The sequence below is a fragment of the Delphinapterus leucas genome, chromosome 2 (assembly GCF_059928025.1).
Source record: "Delphinapterus leucas isolate spDelLeu-1000000601 "Yukka" chromosome 2, BTC_Dleu_Yukka2, whole genome shotgun sequence".
In the NCBI taxonomy this organism is placed as follows: Eukaryota; Metazoa; Chordata; class Mammalia; order Artiodactyla; family Monodontidae; genus Delphinapterus; species Delphinapterus leucas.
In genome coordinates this window covers 85,216,862-85,237,129 of record NC_143130.1, presented here as the reverse complement: position 1 = coordinate 85,237,129, position 20,268 = coordinate 85,216,862, and the positions used below count along the sequence as shown (strand labels likewise).

The 20,268-nt window shown below is 39.5% G+C and overlaps 1 protein-coding gene across 6 annotated transcripts in view; it reads left to right on the top strand.

Moving 5' to 3' along the window:
- TMOD3 (tropomodulin 3) overlaps positions 1-20,268 on the top strand; it is a 104,608-nt gene that overhangs the window by 63,740 nt on the left and 20,600 nt on the right. The window lies entirely within an intron of this gene.

Below are 20,268 nucleotides of genomic sequence, written 5' to 3'. Positions count from 1 at the left end.
AGTTTTCTTTTTGACCATGAACAAAAACTACACACTCATGCCAAATTTCATCTTTCTAGATCATCTCTGACTGCCTCGAAAAGGCCTAAGAACTCTTGAGGATTGTTATATAGAGATATATTAGTAATTTCATTTTGTGATTTGTGAAATGGTTGTTTATAATTGTACATTTTACAGAATTAAAAGCATATGTCAACATCTGAGAAGGAGGAATTCATCCTAATTAGGTGAAATTCAAGGCATTATGTCTTCGATGCATTTTGGGAACATTTTGTCCTACAGTAATAAATGTTCTCCTTTTAATAACTGTAATTTTGTTGACAGCAAAAAAGAAGGTATTAGGCAGCTAATAAGGCACAGCTGACAAAAGATATATTAAGGATTGTTTTTAAGTGCATTGTTTACAGTAGAATCCACAATATACATCTGTTAAGTTCATCTAAATCTTAACAAGCTCATGGTAGGAATGGTATCATGGTATCAAGTAATCTTGGTAGAGATTAATGGAAATGTCTTTGCTATGAGCCTGCTATGTTCAAAATGTTGAGAAACTAAGTGTTTAAGAAAATTAAAACAATGACATAATTGCAATATAATGTTCCTTTTGCTTGAAGATATAATATTAAAATGTTGGGAAGCTTTTTACCTCTTTCCCCTTGAAATGTTGCAGAAGATGTAACTGAGGCATAGACCAAGGGTGAAGGAGAGTATTTATCCAGCTCTTTCTCATTCCTGAGAATGGTGAAAATGCAGAGTTCTGACTGGTTATTATTTCTCATCATATTTTTACATATCTTGAATATTCTGTCTCCAGGATAGATAAGGCTCAGAGCCTTGCCATGGATTTGACACTTAGAGAAATAATTGGGCCCAGTTTTTAATACTTCTTACTGACTCTCATTTTGCTTTGCTTTGCCACGAGTCTTCCTCCCCACGTCTAAGATCACACTTTACCCTTACCTAGCCTAAGGCTTTTTTTTCCCTCATTGTCCCTTATTTCATAGACTAGAGCCTGCTGCACCTTGTACACTCTCTCCTGTGCACCACCAAAGAACCCCTCCCTTCGAGCCACTGACACTCCTAGGTTGGACTCCTCCCCTCCTTGAAGAGCATGCCTGTGCTCCCAGTTGGCCCTTGGGGTACAGCCACCTATTCTTTCTGGTGGTTTCCCTTCCTCTCCTGGATAAAGGAATGCCCTTGGGTTTTCTTCCCAAGAATCTCCTATGCCCTGCTCTGCTTACTAAAGGTGAATTTAACCAGATTGCCTTAAACTAAGGGTTCTCATATACTTTCTAGATTATTTACTCAAAGTTCCCTTAGCCTTCCAGAAAACTTACTATAGTCACTCTTCTGAAAGATGCTTCCCTCATCTTTCTGAGTAAATGATTTCTTTTTGGAGGAAAGGCAGACTTGATTCCTTAAACCAGAAGGATCATAGTTATAAACGGCCTAAATCAGCAGGATTATGTAACTGCGAGTGTGCAGTTGGTTTCCACTAAATTCAAGATAAAGACTGGCTCTATTTTTGTACTCAAATTTCATAAATTCTAAATGTCCTTTATATACCTGTAAAAAGTGGTCTTATCAGGCACTGATATGTAGACTGGGCTGTTTAAATTAGTCATGCAGATGCAGGCATCTCCTTTGGAGACTAGACACTGCATCTTTTGAATGATTCACTCCTTTGGGGTGGGGAGTTAGCCTGATGGATTGTTCATGTTTTATGGGAAACTTTCCCTGTATAAACATACCCACTCTGGATATTCCTTTCCCTCCAACATGTCTGTATATAATTTGCATACCACAGAATTTTGATTTTAATTGTTCCACAACCATACACTGTGAGGCTCTGTTTTTAGGTTTTTTATTTTTTAATAGATTTTTATTGGAGTATAATTGCCTCACAACACCGTGATAGTTTCTGTTGCACAACAAAGCAAATCAGCCATATGCATACACATGTCCCCATATCCCCTCCCTCACGAGCCTCCCTCCCATCCTCCCTATCCCATCCCTCTAGGTCATTGCAAAGCACCGAACTGATCTCCCATGCTTTGCTGCTGCTTCCCACCAGCCAACTATTTTACATTCAGTAGTGTATATATGTTGATGCTACTCTCACTTCGCCCCAGCTTTGCCCTCCCACCCCATGTCATCAAGTCCATTCTCGATATCTACCTCTTTATTCCTGCCCTGCAACTAGGTTCATCAGTACCTTTTTTTTTTTAGATTCCATATATATGTGTTAGCATACGGTATTTGTTTTTCTCTTTCTGACTTAACTTCACTCTGTATGACAGACTCTAGGTCCATCCACCTCACTACTAATAACTCAGTTTCGTTTCTTTTTACGGCTGAGGAATATTCCATTGTATATATGTGCCACATCTTCTTTATCCATTCATCTGTCGATGGACATTTAGGTTGGTTCCATGTCCTGGCTATTGTAAATAGTGCTGCAGTGAACATTGTAGTGCATATCTCTTTTTGAATTATGGTTCTCTCAGGGTGTACGCCCAGTAATGGGATTACTGGGTCATATGGTAGTTCTATTTTTAGTTTTTTAAGGAACCTCCATACTACCTTCCATAGTGGTTGTATCAATTTACATTCCCACCAACAGTGTAGGAGGGTTCCCTTTTCACTACACCCTTTCCAGCATTTATTGTTTCTAGCTTTTTTTTTTTTTTTTTTTTGTGGTACGCGGGCCTCTCACTGTTGGGGCCTCTCCCTTTGCGGAGCACAGGCTCTGGACGCGCAGGCTCAGCGGCCATGGCTCACAGGCCCAGCCGCTCCGTGGCATATGGGATCTTCCCAGACCGGGGCACGAACCCGTGTCCCCTGCATCGGCAGGCGGACTCTCAACCACTGCGCCACCAGGGAAACCCTGTTTCTAGCTTTTTTGATAATGGCCACTCTGACTGGCGTGAGGTGATACCTCATTATAGTTTTGATTTGCATTTCTCTAATTATTAGTGATGTTGAGCATCTTTTCATGTTCCTCTTGGCCATCTGTATGTCTTCCTTGGTAAAATGTCTATTAAGGTCTTCTGCCCTTTTTTTTTTTTTTTTGCGGTACGCGGGCCTCTCACTGTTGTGGCCTCTCCCTGTTGTGGCCTCTCCCGTTGCGGAGCACAGGCTCCGGACGCGCAGGCTCAGCGGCCATGGCTCACGGGCCCAGCTGTTCCGCGGCATGTGGGATCCTCCCGGAGCGGGGCGCGAACCCGTGTCCCCTGCATCCGCAGGCAGACTCTCAACCACTGCGCCACCAGGGAAGCCCCCCTTCTGCCCATTTTTAAACTGGATTGTTTGTTTATTTGACATTGAGCTCCATGAGCTGTTTGTATATTTTGGAGATTAATCCTTTGTCTGTTGTTTCATTTGCAAATATTTTCTCCCATTCTGAGGGTTGTCTTTTTGTTTTGTTTATGGTTTTCTTTGCTGTGCAAAAGCTTTTAAGTTTCATTAGGTCCCATTTGTTTATTTTTGTTTTTATTTCCGTTACTCTGGGAGGTGGGTCTAAAAAGATCTTGCTGTGGTTTATGTCAAAGAGTGTTTTTCCTATGTTTTCCTCTAAGAGTTTTATAGTGTCTGGTCTTATATTTAAGTCTTTAATCCATTTGGAGTTTATTTTTGTGTATGGTGTTAGGTAGTGTTCTAATTTCATTCTTTTACATGTAGCTGTCCAGTTTTCCCAGCACCACTTATTGAAGAGGCTGTCTTTTCTCCATTGTATGTTCTTGCCTCCTTTGTCATAAATTAGGTGCCCATATGTGTGTGGGTTTATCTCTGGGCATTCTATCCTGTACCACTGATCTATCTTTCTGTTTTTGTGCCAGTACCATACTGTCTTGATTACTGTAGCTTTGTGGTATAGTTTGAAGTTTGGGAGCCAGATTCCTCCAACTCCGTTTTTCTTTCTCAAGTTTGCTTTAGCTATTCAGGGTCTTCTGTATTTCCATACGAATTGTAAGATTTTTTGTTCTACTTCTGTGAAGAATGCCATTGGTAGTTTGATAGGGATTGCATTGAATCTGTATATTGTAGTATAGTCATTTTCACAATATTGATTCTTCCAATCCAAGAACATGGTATATTTCTCCATCTGTTTATGTCATCTTTGATTTCTTTCATCAGTGTTTTATAGTTTTCTGAGTAGAAGTCTTTCGCCTCCTTAGGCAGGTTTATTCCTAGGTATTTCATTCTTTTTGTTGCAGTGGTAAATGGGAGTGTTTCCTTAATTTCTCTTTCTGATTTTTCGTTGTTGGTGTATAGGAATGCCAGAGATTTCTGTGCATTAATTTTGTATCCTGCAACTTTACCAAATTCATTGATTAGTTCTAGTAGTTTTCTGGTGGCATCTTTAGGATTTTCTATGTATAACATCATGTCACCGGCAAACAGTGGCAGTCTTCTTCTTTTCCAATTTGTATTCCTTTTATTTCTTTTTCTTTTCTGATTGCCATGGCTAAGACTTCCAAAACTATGTTGAATAATAGTGGCGAGTGTGGACATCCTTGTCTTGTTCCTAATCCTAGTGGAAATGCTTTCAGTTTTTCACCATTGAGAATGATGCTTGCTGTTGGTTTGTCATATATGGCCTTTATTTTGTTGAGGTAGTTTCCCTCTAAGCCCACTTTCTGGAGAGTTTTTATCATAAATGGGTGTTGAATTTTGTCAAAACCTTTTTCTGCAACTACTGAGATGATCATATGGTTTTTATTCCTTAATTTGTTAATGTGGTGTATCACATTGATTGATTTGCATATATCGAAGAATCCTTGCATCCCTGGGATAAATCCCTCTTGATCATGGTGTATGATCCTTTTAATGTGCTTTTGGATTCTGTTTACTAGTATTTTGTTCAGGATTTTTGCATCTATGGTCATCATTGATACTGGTCTATAATTTTCTTTTTTGTGTGATATCTTTTTCTGGTTTTGGTATCAGGGTGATGGTGGCTTTGTAGGATGAATTTGGGAGTGTTTCTCCCTCTGCAGTTTTTTGGAAGAGTTTGAGAAGGATGGGTGTTAGCTCTTCTCTAAATGTTTGATAGAATTCGCCAGTGAAGCCATCTGGTCCTGGACTTTTGTTTGTTGGAAGATTTTTAATCACAGTTTCAATATCAATACTTGTGATAGGTCTGTTTATATTTTCTAATTCTTCCTGGTTCAGTGTTGGAAAATTGTACCTTTCCAAGAATTTGTCCATTTCTTCGTTGTCCATTTTATTGGCATATAGTTGTTTGTAGTAGTCTCTTATAATCCTTTGTATTTCTGCAGTGTCAGTTGTGATTTCTCCTTTTTCATTTCTAATTTTATTGATTTGCATCCTCTCCCTTTTTTCTTGGTGTGTCTGGCTTAGGGTTTATCAATTTTGTTTATCATCTCAAAGAACCAGCTGTTAGTTTTATTGATCTTTGCTATTGTTTTCTTCATTTCTATTTCATTTATTTCTGCTCTGATCTTTATGATTTCTTTCCTTCTACTGACTTTGGGTTTTCTTTGTTCTTCTTTCTCTAGTTGTTTTAAGTGTAGGGTTAGATTGTTTATTTGAGATTTTTCTTGTTTCTTGAGGTGAGATTGAATTGCTATAAACTTTCCTCTTAGAACTGCTTTTGCTGCGTCCCATACGGTTTGGGTTGCTGTGTTTTTGTTGTCATTTGTTTCTATGTATTTTTTAATTGCTTCTTTGATGTCTTCAGTGATCTCTTGGTTATTTAGTAGCGCACTGTTTAGCATCCACGTATCTGTGTTTTTTTACAGTCTTTTTCCTGTAATTGATTTCCAGTCTCATAGCATCGTGGTCAGAAAAGATCCTTGCTACGATTTCAGTTTTCTTAAATTTTCTGATGCTTGATTTATGACCCAAGATGTGATCTGTCCTGGAGAATGTTCCATGTGCAGTTGAGAAGAAAGTGTGTTCTGCCCCTTTTGGGTGGAATGTTCTATAAATATTACTTAGATCTATCTGGTCTTTTGTGTCATTTAAAGCTTGTGTTTCCTTATTTATTTTCTGTTTGGATGATCTGTCCATTGGTGTAAGTGGGGTGTTAAAGTCCCCTACTATTATTGCGTTCCTGTCGATTTCTCCTTTCATGGTTGTTAGCATTTGCCTTATGTATTGAGGTGCTCCTATGTTGGGTGCATAAACATTTATAATTGTTATATCTTCTTCTTGGATCATTATGTAGTGTCCCTCCTTACCTCTTATAACAGTCTTTATTTTAAAGTCTATTTTATCTGATACGAGTATTGCTACTCCAGCTTTCTTTTGATTCCCATTTGCATGGAATATCTTTTTCCATCCCTTCACTTTCAGTCTGTATGTGTCCCTAGGTCTGAAGTGGGTCTCTTGTAGACAGCATATATATGGGTCTTGTTTTTGTATCCATTCAGCCAGTCTGTGTCTTTTGGTTGGGACATTTAATCCATTTATTTTCAAGGTTATTATCGATATGTATGTTCCTATTCCCATTTTCTTAATTGTTTTGGGTTTGTTTTTATGGGTCTTCTTCTTGTCTTGTGTTTCCCGCTTAGAGAAGTTTCTTTAGCATGTGTTGTAAAGCTGGTTTGGTGGTGCTGAATTCTCTTAGCTGTTGTTTGTCTGAAAAGCTTTTGACTTCTCCATCGAATCTGAATGAGATTCTTGGTGGGTAGAGTAATCTTGGTTGTAGTTTTTTGTCTTTCATCACTTTAAATATATCCTGCCACTCCCTTCTGGCCTGCAGAGTTTCCACTGAAAACTCAGCTGATAACCTTATGGGGATTCCTTTGTATATTATTTTTTGTTTTTCCCTTGCTGCTTTTAATATTTTTTCTTTGAATTTAATTTTTGTTAGTTTGATTAATATGTGTCTTGGTATGTTTTTCCTAGGGTTTACCCTGTATGGGACTCCCTATGCTTCCTGGACTTGGGTGACTATTTCCTTTCCCATATTAGGGAAATTTTCCACTCTAATCTCTTCAAATATTTTTTCAGACCCTTTCTTTTTCTCTTCTTTTTCTGGGACCCCTATAATTTTAATGTTGGTGCATTTAGTGTTGTCCCAGAGGTCTCTGAGATTGTCTTTAATTCTTCTCATTCTTTTTTCTTTATTCTACTCCTCGGCAGTTATTTCCACCATTTTGTCTTCCAGCTCACTTATTTGTTCTTCTGCCTCCGTTATTCTGTTATTGATTCCTTGTAGTGTGTTTTTCATTTCAGTTATGGTGTTGTCCATCTGTTTGTTTGTTCTTTAGTTCTTCTGGATCTTTGTTAAACATTTCTTGTATTTTCTCAATCCGTGCTTCCATTCTATTTCCGAGATTCTGGATCATCTTTACTATCATTACTCTGAATTCTTTTTCAGGTAGATTGCCTATTTCCTCTTCATTTGTTTGGTCTTGTAGGTTTTTACCTTGCTCCTTCATCTGTGACATATTTTCTTGCCTTTTTTTTTTTTTTTTTAATGAGTAGGATTGTGTTCCTGTTTTACTGGTTGTTTGGCCTGAGGCTTCCAACACTGGAGTTTGTAGGCTATTGGGTAGAGCTGGGTCTTGGTGCTGAGATGAGGAAGTCTGTGAGATCTCACTCTGATAAATATTCCCTGGAGTCTGAAGGAGTCTGTTAGTCCAGTGGTTCAGACTCAGAGCTCCCACCGCAGGAGCTTCCACCCGACCCCGTGCTAGCAAATCAAGATGCCGCAAGCCGCATGGGGTGCCAAAAAAAAAAAGAACAATAACGAAGTAAAAAAAAAAAATTAGACTAGGAAGCTAACAGATATGTTAGAAAGAATGTAAAAATATAGATGAATCAACAAGTGGAAGGTACATCAGTACCACAATAGTAAAAAAGAGGAGGAGGGAAAAGAAAAATAATAATAAATAAAAGGAGAGGGGGAAGGCCTTGGCTGTGGAGAGCAGGGCTTAAGCAAGGGCGAGATTTGGGTGGTGGGCAGGGCCAATGCTCAGGACCCACAGCACTGGAAAAGGCCCTGGGGGCTGTGTGGGGTGGGGCTTAGGCTCAAGGAACTGAAGGGTCCCAGTCTCAGAGGGCAGGGGACCTCACCTGGGAGCGCAGCAGGCTTCCTGGGCTCGAGTGGGTGGGGCAAATGCCCTCCTCTCCTCTCCTGCTCCTCCGGTCTGGGGTGTGGGAGGGCCCCTCCCACCTGCGTCTCCTGATCTCCCTGGCCTCCCTCCTATGCCCCCAGGACCCATGTGGCCTGGAGGGGGCTTTGAAAAGGTGGGGAACCAGCTTGGGAGCTCAGCAGGCTCCCTGGCCCCAGTGGTCCAGGCGATCACCCTCCACTCCTCTCCCGCTCTTCCCAGAGAGTCCCTCCCACCTGCCTCTCCTGATCTCTCCGGCTTCAGGGGTGCCGATCTTGTCTGGCCTCTACTTCTCCTCCCCCCTAAGTCCCCCTACATCCTACTGGTTCACTCTGGGGTTCCTCCCATCTCCTTGGGGGTTAGAGTCCTCCATCATCGGCCGGCATGTGCCCTAGTTGTGGGGAGATGCTAACTCCCCGTCCTCCCACACCACCATCTTGACTCCTCCCCCCATGTTTTTTCTTTTTAGTTGATTTAGGCTTGTATATCCTCTTGATGCATTGCCCATTTTATCATTATGGAATGACCTTCTTTATCCCTGGTAATATTCTTTGCTCTGAAATCTACTTTGTCTGATATTAATATAACCAATCTTGCTTTCTTCAGATTAGTGTTAACATAGTATATCTTTTCTATTTGTCCCATCAGTTCTTTGTTCTCTTTCCAACTTTTTGTTTGTTTGTTTCATATCTTCCATGTCTCTATATAACATTTTGAACATATGGAATATAATTATAATAACTGTTTTAATATCCTTACCTGCTGATTTTATCATCTGTCATTGCTAAGTCAGTTTTGATATATTGATTTTTTTTTTCTCTTCCTTACGGGTCGAATTTCCCTGCTTCTTTGCATGCTGGTAATTTTTTATTGGATACCAGACATTATGAATTTTAACTTTCTGGGTGCTGGATATTTTGATACCCCTATAAATAGTGTTGAGTTTCATTCTGAGACAAGATTAAGTTATATGGAAACAATTTGGTCATTTGATCCTTTAGGGTCTTGCTTTTCAGATTTGTTAGGTGGGACTGCAGCAGTGTTTGGTCTAGGGCTCATTATTTCTCCACTACTGAGGGAAGACTCTCCTGAGTTCCCTACCCAGTGCCCTGTGAATTATGAGGTTTTCCAGTCTGGCTGGTGGGAGCACGTTCTATTCCCAGCCCTGCATAAGCCTGTGCACTGTTATTTCTAATTTTTTCAGATGGTTTTTTCTCCTTCGCCCAAGGTAGTTTCATCATACACATGTGCTGCTCTGCTGAACGCTAAAAGGCAGATCTCCAGAGTGTGCTGTGTAACTCTGTCCTCTCTGGCACTCTGTTCTGTAAACGCTGGCTGCCTTCGTCTTTCTGGACCTCAGCTGTATCTCTTTGGTTCAGATAGTTCCCCAGGCTCTGCCTGGGTTCTGTTCCCTGTGCTGCAGCCTGGACACATTTCTCTAGGCAGTAACCTGGGCAGTCATGGAGCTCACTTTGTTTCTCATCTCTCAGGAATCACTGTTCTTTTTTGCCTGATGATCAGTGTCTTGTAAACTTTCTTATATTTTGTCCATTTTGGGGTTGTTTCAGTCATGGGTAAATCCTGACCCTATTACTCCATCTTGGCCAGAAGTGGAAGTCTCCAGAATCATATACAATAGATATCCTGTTTCCCCAACTAGAGTATAAGCTCCTCAGAGTAAAGAATCTCATATTTCATTTTCTTTATGTTATCTTTCTAGCTCATTATCTAGTATATACAGGCTCACTAAACATTTGTTGAATAAAGGAGCATTTGTTGGTGATCATATTGTAGTATTGAGCAGGTGTCACGTGTGCTGTTGGGTCAAACCGAAAACGCCTTTCCAGTATCTGCCCCCTCATCCTTTGGTTTGGTTGATTTGAGGTTTGTGCTCTTCCTGTCAAAAGGATATCCCAAAGCCCCCTGTGGAGATTATAGTGGCCTAGTTCACTTAAATCTTTTCTGGAACAAGGTAGCTTATAAACATACACATAGTAAAATTAGCTAGGGCCTTTCACCTCTGTAGAAATGAAATAACTAGAGACTGCTCTGTTTCTAGTTATTGTACTTTTTTTTTTTTTTTTTTTTTGTGTTACGTGGGCCTCTCACTGTTGTGGCCTCTCCCGTTGTGGAGCACAGGCTCCGGACACGCAGGCCCAGTGGCCCTGGCTCGCGGGCCCAGCCGCTCCACGGCATGTGGGATCTTCCCGGACCGGGGCATGAACCCGTGTCCCCTGCATCGGCAGGCGGACTCTCAACCACTGTGCCATCAGGGAAGCCCCTAGTTATTGTACATTTTATATACTTAGCAAGGATGGGACCATGACTAAGATAATTCTTAACCTTGTGGTAGCTGTAACTTGATATCAGAGCAAAAGAGATGAGGACTTGTGAAGAAAGGTCCTGGCAATAAAATTGTTAACATGGTTTATACTATCTTACTTATTTTAGAACAATAACAAGGATTTTGGCAAGCTATTCCTTTTTTTTTTTTTCCCTCCTCTTGGCACAAACGCAGGTTTGGATAAATGCCATGCATTTAAGCTACCATTATATGAATTCTTATCTTGGTTTCTTCTATTTCCTTAGCTGCCATTTTGTAGTTACAGAAACATTACTGAACTCTTTCAACATTCTTAGCAACCAAGAGTCATAGCCCTGTTTTTGTTTTGTTTCATTTGGGGGTGGCAAGCATATCTTTTCATACTTGTCTGAGAGATTTTTTCTGATCTTGTCATTGCTTATTTTCATATTTTGCTACAATGTAAAGAACTGTAATTTCAGTTTTTAAAAAATCCAGTTTTAGATGTTGCTTTGTTAAATAAGGTATTTAGATAGAATGCTGTGTACTGAAGAATAGAAGTGAATAACCATTTTTTAAGACATTATGTTATTTCAAATAAATACAAATATTAAAAGTTATAAGTCAGAGCTTTTAGAACATATTTCAAGGAGAGGAAAAGTAAAATTAGATCAGTACAGGGGTACTCATCCTAATCTTTTCAGAGCTGTAATTATACAGATTAGCACTTTATCAACATGAGTAGGTAAAAATCAGAATCATGTAGGGAGCTTTTTCAAAAATATCCATGCCTAGTCAGTGTTCATTTTCTGAGTTTAGGAACCACTGATATAGGGCTTCCCTGGTGGGGCAATGCTTAAGAATCTACCTGCCAATGCACGGGACATGGGTTCAAGCCCTGGTCCAGGAAGATCCCACACGCTGCGGAGCAACTAAGCCCATGTGCCACAACTACCGAGCCTGTGCTCTAGAGCCCGTGAGCCACAGCTACTGAAACCCGCACGCCTAGAGCCCGTGCTCCGCAACAAGAGGAGCCACCACAATGAGAAGCCCACACACCGCAACGAAGAGTAGCCCCCACTCGCCACAACTAGAGAAAGCCCGTGCGCAGCAACAAAGACCCAACTCAGCCATAAATGAATGAATGAATGAATGAATGAATTTTAAAAAAAGAATCACTGATATAGATACTTGGAACTTTATGGTTTTCAGTCCTCCTGGGTTGTTTGTTTTGGAAAACTCTCTGTGTCTCTCTCACGTACACATGCAAGAAATTCCAGAGAAAATAAGAATAACTAATTAACGTGTGTCTATTGCGTTTACTGTATACCAGTTGCTTTATATATGTTAAATCATTTTATCAGAATGAGACTGAAATTTCTATAAAGAATAATCCATGATTTTTAAAAAAACATCAGAAGAAAGATGATCATAATAAAATGGTGTACTAATTTTGTTAACAGATGGTTTTGGATAAAAGCAGTATCAAATTTACACATTTCCCTACCCTCTGCAAACACACACACACACACACACACACACACACACACCCCATACGTCGAATAAAAGCTGAACATTTCACTCATCCTGCAAGACATTGAGGGCACAAATCACATTAACCATTACAATGGAGATCTATTTATCAGCATCCCTTAGTAATTAAGATTTGTAACTTAAATCTAATTTATATGAGACTAATTTAAATTAACACACATGTTTAGAAATGCATTTTCTGTTAATATGGAATCAGTCAAGCAGTTTGCTAATTATGTATTTCCCAGAGAACAGCTGATTTTAACTAAGAAGCACAAGCACTATCTGGCTGAATGCGTTTAAGGTGCAACACACATCATAGAATTTACCCATTTAAAGTGTACAATTCAGTGGTTTTTAGTACATTCACAGAGTTGTATAACTATCACCATAATCTTAAGTTTAGAACATTTTTATCATCCCAAAAGGAAACGCTGTACCTATGAATAGTCTCCATTCCTCACTCTATTCTCCAGCCCCAGAAAACCGCTAATCAACTTTCCGTCTCTAAATTTGCCTATTCTGGACATTTCAAATAAATGGAATCATACAGTATGTATTTATGACTGACTTCCTTCACTTAGCCTAGTGTTTGGGAGTTTCATCTGTGTTTTAGCATGTTTCAGTGTTTCATTCCTTTTTATGGATGAATAACATTTCATTGTATGGAAACACACACTTTGTTTCTTCATTTATCAGTTGATGGACATTTGGATTGTTTCCACTTTTTAGCTATTATGAATAATGGCGCTGTGAACACTTGTGTACAGTTTGCTATGTATACCTACTAGTGGAATTGCTGGGTCATTTAGTAACTATTTTTTAACAATTTGAAGAACTGCCAAATTGTTTTCCAGAGTGGCTGCACCATTTTACATTCCCACCAGCAATGTATTAGGGTTCCGATTTCTCCACATCCTGGCCAACTCTTGTCTGTCGTTTTGATTATAGCCATCTTAGTAGGTGTGAAGTGATAACACACATTGTGGTTTTGATTTGCATTTCCCCAATGACTAATGGTATTGAGCATTTTTTCATGTGCTCTTAGACATCTTATATCTTCTTTGGATAAATGTCTCTTCAAATCTTTTGCCTATTTTTAAATTGGGATGTCTTTTTATTACTGATTTTTGTCATTCAATCAAAATATTTGATTTATTATTCTAGATATGTTTCTTATCAAATATATGATTTGAAATTTTTCTTCTCTCATTCTGTAGCTTGTCTTTTCATTTTTTTGGTGGTATCATTGTCCCACAAAATTTTAGATTTTGATATAGTTCAATTTATGTATATTTTTCTTTTGTTGTTTGTAATTTTTTTTGTTTTACAATAACCTTTTAAATTTTATTTATTTATTTATTTTGGATGCATTGGGTCTTTATTCCTGCGCACAGGCTTTTTCTTTAGTTGCGGGGAGCAGGGCCTACTCTTTTCATTGCGGTGTGTGGGCTTCTCATTGCGGTGGCTTCTCTTGTTGTGGAGCGTGGGCTCTAGGTGCACAGGCTTCAGTAGTTGTGGCACACGGGCTTAGTTGCTCCATAGCATGTGGGATCTTCCTGGAGCAGAGATCGAACCTGTGTCCCCTGCACTGGCAGGCAGATTCTTTTTATTTTTTATTTATTTTTTTGTTTTTTTTTGTTGTTGTTTTGGGTTTTTTTAACATCTTTATTGGGGTATAGTTGCTTTACAATGGTATGTTAGTTTCTGCTTTATAACAAAGTGAATCAGTTATACATATACATATATTCCCATATCTCTTCCCTCTTGCGTCTCCCTCCCTCCCACCCTCCCTATCCCACCCCTCTAGGTGGTCACAAAGCACCGAGCTGATCTCCCTGTGCTATGCAGCTGCTTCCCACTAGCTATCTATTTTACATTTGGTAGTGTATATATGTCCATGCCACTCTCTCACTTTGTCCCAGCTTACCCTTCCCCCTCCCAATATCCTCAAGTCCATTCTCCAATAGGTCTGTGTCTTTATTCCCATCTTGCCCCTAGGTTCTTCCATGACCTTTTTTTTTTTTCTTAGATTCCATATATATGTGTTAGCATACGGTATTTGTTTTTATCTTTCTGACTTACTTCAGTGTGTATGACAGACTCTAGGTCCATCCACCTCACTACAAGTAACTCAATTTTGTTTCTTTTTATGGCTGAGTAATATTTCATTGTATATATGTGCCACATCTTCTTTATTCATCTGTTGATGGACACTTAGGTTGCTTCCATGTCCTGGCTATTGTAAATAGAGCTGGCAGGTGGATTCTTAACCACTCCGCCACCGGGGAAGTCCTGTTGTTTGTAATTTTGTTGTTATATCTAAGAAATCATTCCCTAACTCAAGGCCATGGATATTTACTCTTAGGGTTTTTTTTTCTCAGTTATAGTTTTAGCTCTTACATTTAGGTCTGTAATTCATTTTGAATTAATATTTGTGTATGGTATGAAATATAGGGGTCCAACTTCAACTTCTTTTGCATGTAGCTATCCAACTGTCCAAGCACTATTTGTTGAAAAGACAACTCTTGCTCAATCGAATTGTCTTGGTATCCTTGTAGAAATTCAATTGACCATAAATATGAGTTTACTTCTGGGTTCTCAATTCTATTTCATTGATGTAAATGTCTTTCCTTGTACACCATAACACTATCTTGATTACAGTAACTTTGTATTTAGGTTTTTTTAAATTAATTATTTATTTATTTTTGGCTGCGTTTGGTCTTCGTTGCTGCGTGCAGGCTTTGTCTAGTTGTGGTGAGCGGGGGCTACTCTTGGTTGCGGTGCATGGGCTTCTCATCGTGGTGGCTTCTTTTGTTGCCGAGCATGGGCTCTAGGCGCGCAAGCTTCAGCAGTTGTGGCTTGCGGGCTCTAGAGCGCAGGCTCAGTAGTTGTGGCGCACGGGCTTAGTTGCTCCACGGCACGTGGGATCTTCCCGGACCAGAGATTGAACCCGTGTCCCCTGCACTGGCAGGTGGACACTGGGTCACCAGTGAAGTCTTGTATTAAGTTTTGAAATTGGGAAGTATGAGTCGTTCAGCTGTTCTTTTTCAAGACTGTTTGGCTCTTCTGGGTCTCTTGGATTTCCACATGAATTTTAGAATCACCTTGTCACTTTCTGCAAATAGCTGAGATTTGTTTAAGGGGTTAAGTCTATAAAGAGTTTGAGGAGAACCGCTTAAGTACTGTATTCATAATACTAAACTTAAGTTCTGCCTATTTTATCCTTTCTTACAAAAGTAATTTTCTTTACTTTTAATTTTCTATAACAAGATTTTATATATACGCATTGAAGTATAATTCTTACAGTGTATTCCTGTTTAATCATGAAGAAATAAGAAGTGATTACTTTTTGTAGTGTTAAAAACATAATACTGTATAAGCTAAATACCTCTGCAACAAAAATCTCTACATACAGAGAAATTGTAAAGAGGAGTATCAGAAGAGGTACCGAATTATTTCACAGCTGTATAAATAGAGCAAACTTCTGTGTCACAGAATTTCCATAAGCCCTTGGAAATTTTGTTTTGCTTTGTTGTTTTTTTCTGATGAGATCCATTTTGTATTTGTAAGTATTAGCAAAAGTTTATGTATGGGGAAAAATTACATAAGAATAATGCCTCGGGACTTCCCCGGTGGCGCAGTGGTTAAGACTCCCCACCCCTAGTGCAGGGACCCTGGGTTCGATCTCTGGCCAGGGAACTAGATCCCACATGCATGCCGCAACTAAGAGTTTGCATGCCACAACTAAGGAGCTGGTGAGCTGCAACTAAGGAGCCTGCCTGCCGCAACTAAGACCTGGTGCAACCAAATAAATAAACATTAAAAAAGAAAGAAAGAAAGAACATGCTGATGGGGGATTGGAACTCCCTTCTGCAAAAAAAAAAAAAAAGAAAAAGAATAATGTCTCTATGGACTGTGGATGAGGATTACAAAAATAAACATTTTAGATTTTTATAACGCTTTAGATTCCATTGGTCCCTAGAATAAGACATAGGCAGCTTTTTGATAGTTTATATAGTTTTGTTTACTAAGTGAATACCATAATCCAATGTTTCTTGACCTTGGCTGCTATGCATTAGAATTCCTAGAGAGCTTTTGAAAATCCAGATGTCCCATACAGCACATCAGACCAGTTAAATCAGAATCTCTGGGGGTGGGACTTGGACATCAGAATGTATTAAAATTTTCCAGGTGAATCCATTGTGCAGCCAACAAACATTAGCCACTGAGATAGACACCTGAAAGTGCTGGTAAGATTTTGCTCAGGAAAATGTAATTATCCTGAAATGGCAATTAAAGGCATGCCATCTGAATTGTATGCCGCTTTGTTATATCAGCCATTGTGAAAAGTATTAAGGAATTATCAGAATGTAATGATTTGGATTTGCCTTCGTCTGTGAACTAATGATAAAAGGTTATCTAATAATCACCAGAACTCCAAAGTTTGGTACTAAGAAGATCAGTTACGTTCCACCATATAGATAAGCATTTGTTTGATAAGAAGATCAGTTACGTTCCACCATATAGATAAGCATTTGTTTGAATTGAAAAGTCCGCTGCTAGAGAGTTAAGTTTGAAAGCCACCAGTTTATTGGAAAAATTACTGGGTTGAGAGATTGGGAACCTGTGTTCTAGTGCTAACTCTGCTGTGTAACTTTGAACCAGGGTATTTATATTATACTTTATACAATGAGGTAGTTGAGCTAGAGGTGATCACCAGATTATTTATTCAACTAATTGGATTGCCTGCTGTGAGCTAGGAAATGTAAGGATGGAACAGAACATTGAAAAGCTCACAGAGGACAGACAGTGTAGGGATGGAATTGTAGGGATGGAAATATAAGGATGGAACAGAACATTGCAAAGCTCACAGAGGACAGACAGACATGCAAAATGAGTAAGTGTAGCCACAGTGAAATGTTCAGGGAATTAAGGGAGCATAGCAGTGTACTTCATCTGGTTCAGCATTGGGACAAATGTGGTAGTTTTCTATTTAACAACCATTCACAAATTCCTTCTTCCTTACTGGCAGAATCCATCTCTGAAATAGATTAAAAAGGCCAGATGCTTGCTTTTCAAGCTACCCTTGCAGGTGGGGCATGGACATGTGACCTGGTGCTGGTCAGTGAGACCAGAGAAGAAATCTATCGGACAGTTTTCCTTATAAAAGTCAGCAGTTGAGAAAGCGCCCTTCCCTCCTGCCCTGACCTTGCCGCATGAGGATGTGATACGTAGTATTACAAAGGTCATCTTGAGACTAATGGCCTGAGAACAGAGGCTTCCATGCTAGTTATAGACAAAGAGAAGAACAGAGCCTGGATCTTTGACGTCAACATTGAGCTGCTGAACCAGCCCTTCAGCCACCTACCTGTGGAGTTATTAAGTGAGATAAAAAATACTTATTGTTGGGCTTCCCTGGTGGCACAGTGGTTGAGAGTCCGCCTGCCGATGCAGGGGATACGGGTTCGTGCCCCGGTCCGGGAAGAGCCCACATGCCGCGGAGCGGCTGGGCCCGTGAGCCATGGCCGCTGAGCCTGCACGTCCGGAGCCTGTGCTCCACAACGGGAGAGGCCACAGCAGTGAGAGGCCTGCGTACCGCAAAAAAAAAAACCCCAAAAAACAAAAAAACTTATTGTTTAAACCCATGCTGCTTTGACAGTGATCTGTGAATCAGCGGTATCAGCATCACCTGGGAGGCTGGTTAGAAATACAGATTCTTAGAGCTCATGTTAGGACCTGCTACTTCAGAATCTGCACTTTAATAAGATCACCAGGTAGATGACATGCACATTGAAGCTTGAGAAGCACCAGTTTAAACCACTTTAAATTGGGTATTTGTTATATGCAGTTAAAAGCATCCTTACTAATATAAATACATTGTAGATTGGCCAAGTGCCATTTTTTAAATAAGAAAATACTTGCCTAGAAAGTCTTCTGATTCAGATGTAGGAAGTTGCAAGAGACCTCTTATTCTCACCAAAACAAGCAATATAAGCTACATTAATCATAGTTAAAAAAAAAAAATCAGAAAGCTTGAAGACACAAATCTTAGTGGCTCCAGAAAGTGGCAAGCCCTCCATAAGAGAGGTGATCCAAAAAAGAAAAAGGGGATCCATTCTGCGTTCTTTCCTGACTGAAATATAGGGAAAAGGAGGAAACTACCATAGAGAGGAGTAAGGAGACATCAGCCTAACTTTAAACTTTTAATGTCTGTGTATGGGCCAGCACGGTAGATTAGAAATCAGAGAATCCCTAGAGCAGCACCGCCGTCCACTAGAACTTTATGCCATGATGGGAATGTTCAGTATCTGTGCTAACCAGTATGGTAGCTACTAGCCAAATGCGGTTAGTGTGACTGAGAAACTGAATTTTAAAGTTTAACTAATTTAAACTTAAATGGTCACATACCGTATTGAACATACCATATTGAACAGTGCAGCTCTAGAGATAGGGTGAGACTGCACTACCCTCCAGTTCTTTGCTTCAGGCCTTCATTTAGTGCGAGGGATACTACTCCAAGAACTGAGGCAGTGAAGCAGAGCTGAGAGAAAACTCCTGAGGCATAGGTTTTTAGCTCGGAAGATTGAGAGAGAGACAGGAGAGCTGAGAGAAGTCCCTTTCAGGCCATCTTCCACTTCACAAAGTGTAGAGCAGACAACATAAGCGTCGGGCTGAAAGATCTGCCAAGGCCCGAAAAGTGGGAAAGTGGGGGGTGGAAGTGGAAAACAGAGCTCCTAGAAATCTGGCAGCCAGGACTACACATCAGGAGCAATGTGGCTACTTTACAGTTCAAAAGAGTAGGCAGTGGCTGCTCAGGAGATCTCCAGAAACTCACCAGAGTTCTAATCCTAGGCCTTGCTGAAGAGTAAGTCCTGATCCTGTCCTCAAAATGTTTGAAGCCAGTTGAGGAAATGAATTAAACTAACGTTGCAACAAAAAGCCCAGATCCAGCTCAACTGTAGAGCATGTTACTTCAGCACTGACCTGAGTGGCACATTCCTTTCTAGGAATAAATGTCATTTCCTTTAGTCTCTGCTATACTTTTATACAAAAATGCCCAATATGAAGTCAGAGATCTTAAGACACATGTGGCCTATAGTCAAGAAAAGTAAACAGTCAGTAGAAGACCAGAGATGACCCAAATATTGGTGTTATCAGTCAGGAACTTTATAATAAAAATCTCAGAAAATCTGGTGGACAAGGCATGTGTGAAGAGATGAAGAATTTTGGCAGAGAGATGGAAGCTAATTTTTTTTTAACAAGAACCAAGTGGAAATAATAAAAAAAGAAATATAATATCAGAAATTAAATCTTTTAGATGGGCTTAGCTGAAAATATCTGACCAGCTTTGGTCAGATTCCTGGGAGCAGTCTGTATTGTGGAAGGATTTCTTATGAGTTACACTGATATTTACCTTGAACAAGAATTGTACAACATTCACTACACTGATTATTAAGCCCACAAATATTTCTTTTGATAGAACACTACATAGATTCATCAGGTCACATATTCTCACACATTTTCCTGGTAATTTTCTGATAGAAAAGAAAATAATTGGAGGTTGTGTGAATCCACACATAGGCCTTCCTAGATCACTTAGTTAGGATTTTCACCTCTCTCAGGGGGGAAACCAGAGTCAATCTTGGTAACAGTCCCACCACGTGTAAGTACCTCTTGTTTGGTTGGCTTGCGCTGCAGCTATATCATTATCATTTTCCATTCCCTTCATGTTTTCAGTTTTGCATTGAACATATGGTAATAAAATACTGATTTTCACATAATAGATACTGTAGGTTTCTAGAATAACTAGTTTCTTAAACAGGTGACCTTGTTAGTGTCATAGAGGCTTAGAAGAACAGTGACAGAAAGGTTCAGACTACCACTCAGGACATCATACAGGAATTTCTTTGCAATTAGAACTTGAATTTCTGGAATTAGAATTGCCTCTGCCATCCCCCAAGGGACTGTAGCAGTTCCTTGCTTAAGAATAAGAAAATGAATTCTGTTTTTTCCTTAATTTATAAATTTTTTTTGTTTATTCATTTATTTTTTGATTTAGTATTTGTAGAATAACTCATAATTACTCCAGAAAGAGCCTATTTTTACTTTTCACAAATGGGAAAATTTCTCGGTTCATTTCTTTTTCTTGTTCCAACTTATATGGCCAAAGTGTTGCCTTAGAAACTTATAAATACATACCGAAGATGAAACAAAATTATTGTAGATGTTAATCTTGACCTTTTACTTCAGCTTCAGCTGCACATACTTCTAATAATTTTTGTAAGAATAAAATGGTGAGTTACTAGCAGTAGTAATGAAACTAACAAACTGCTTTATTTTACA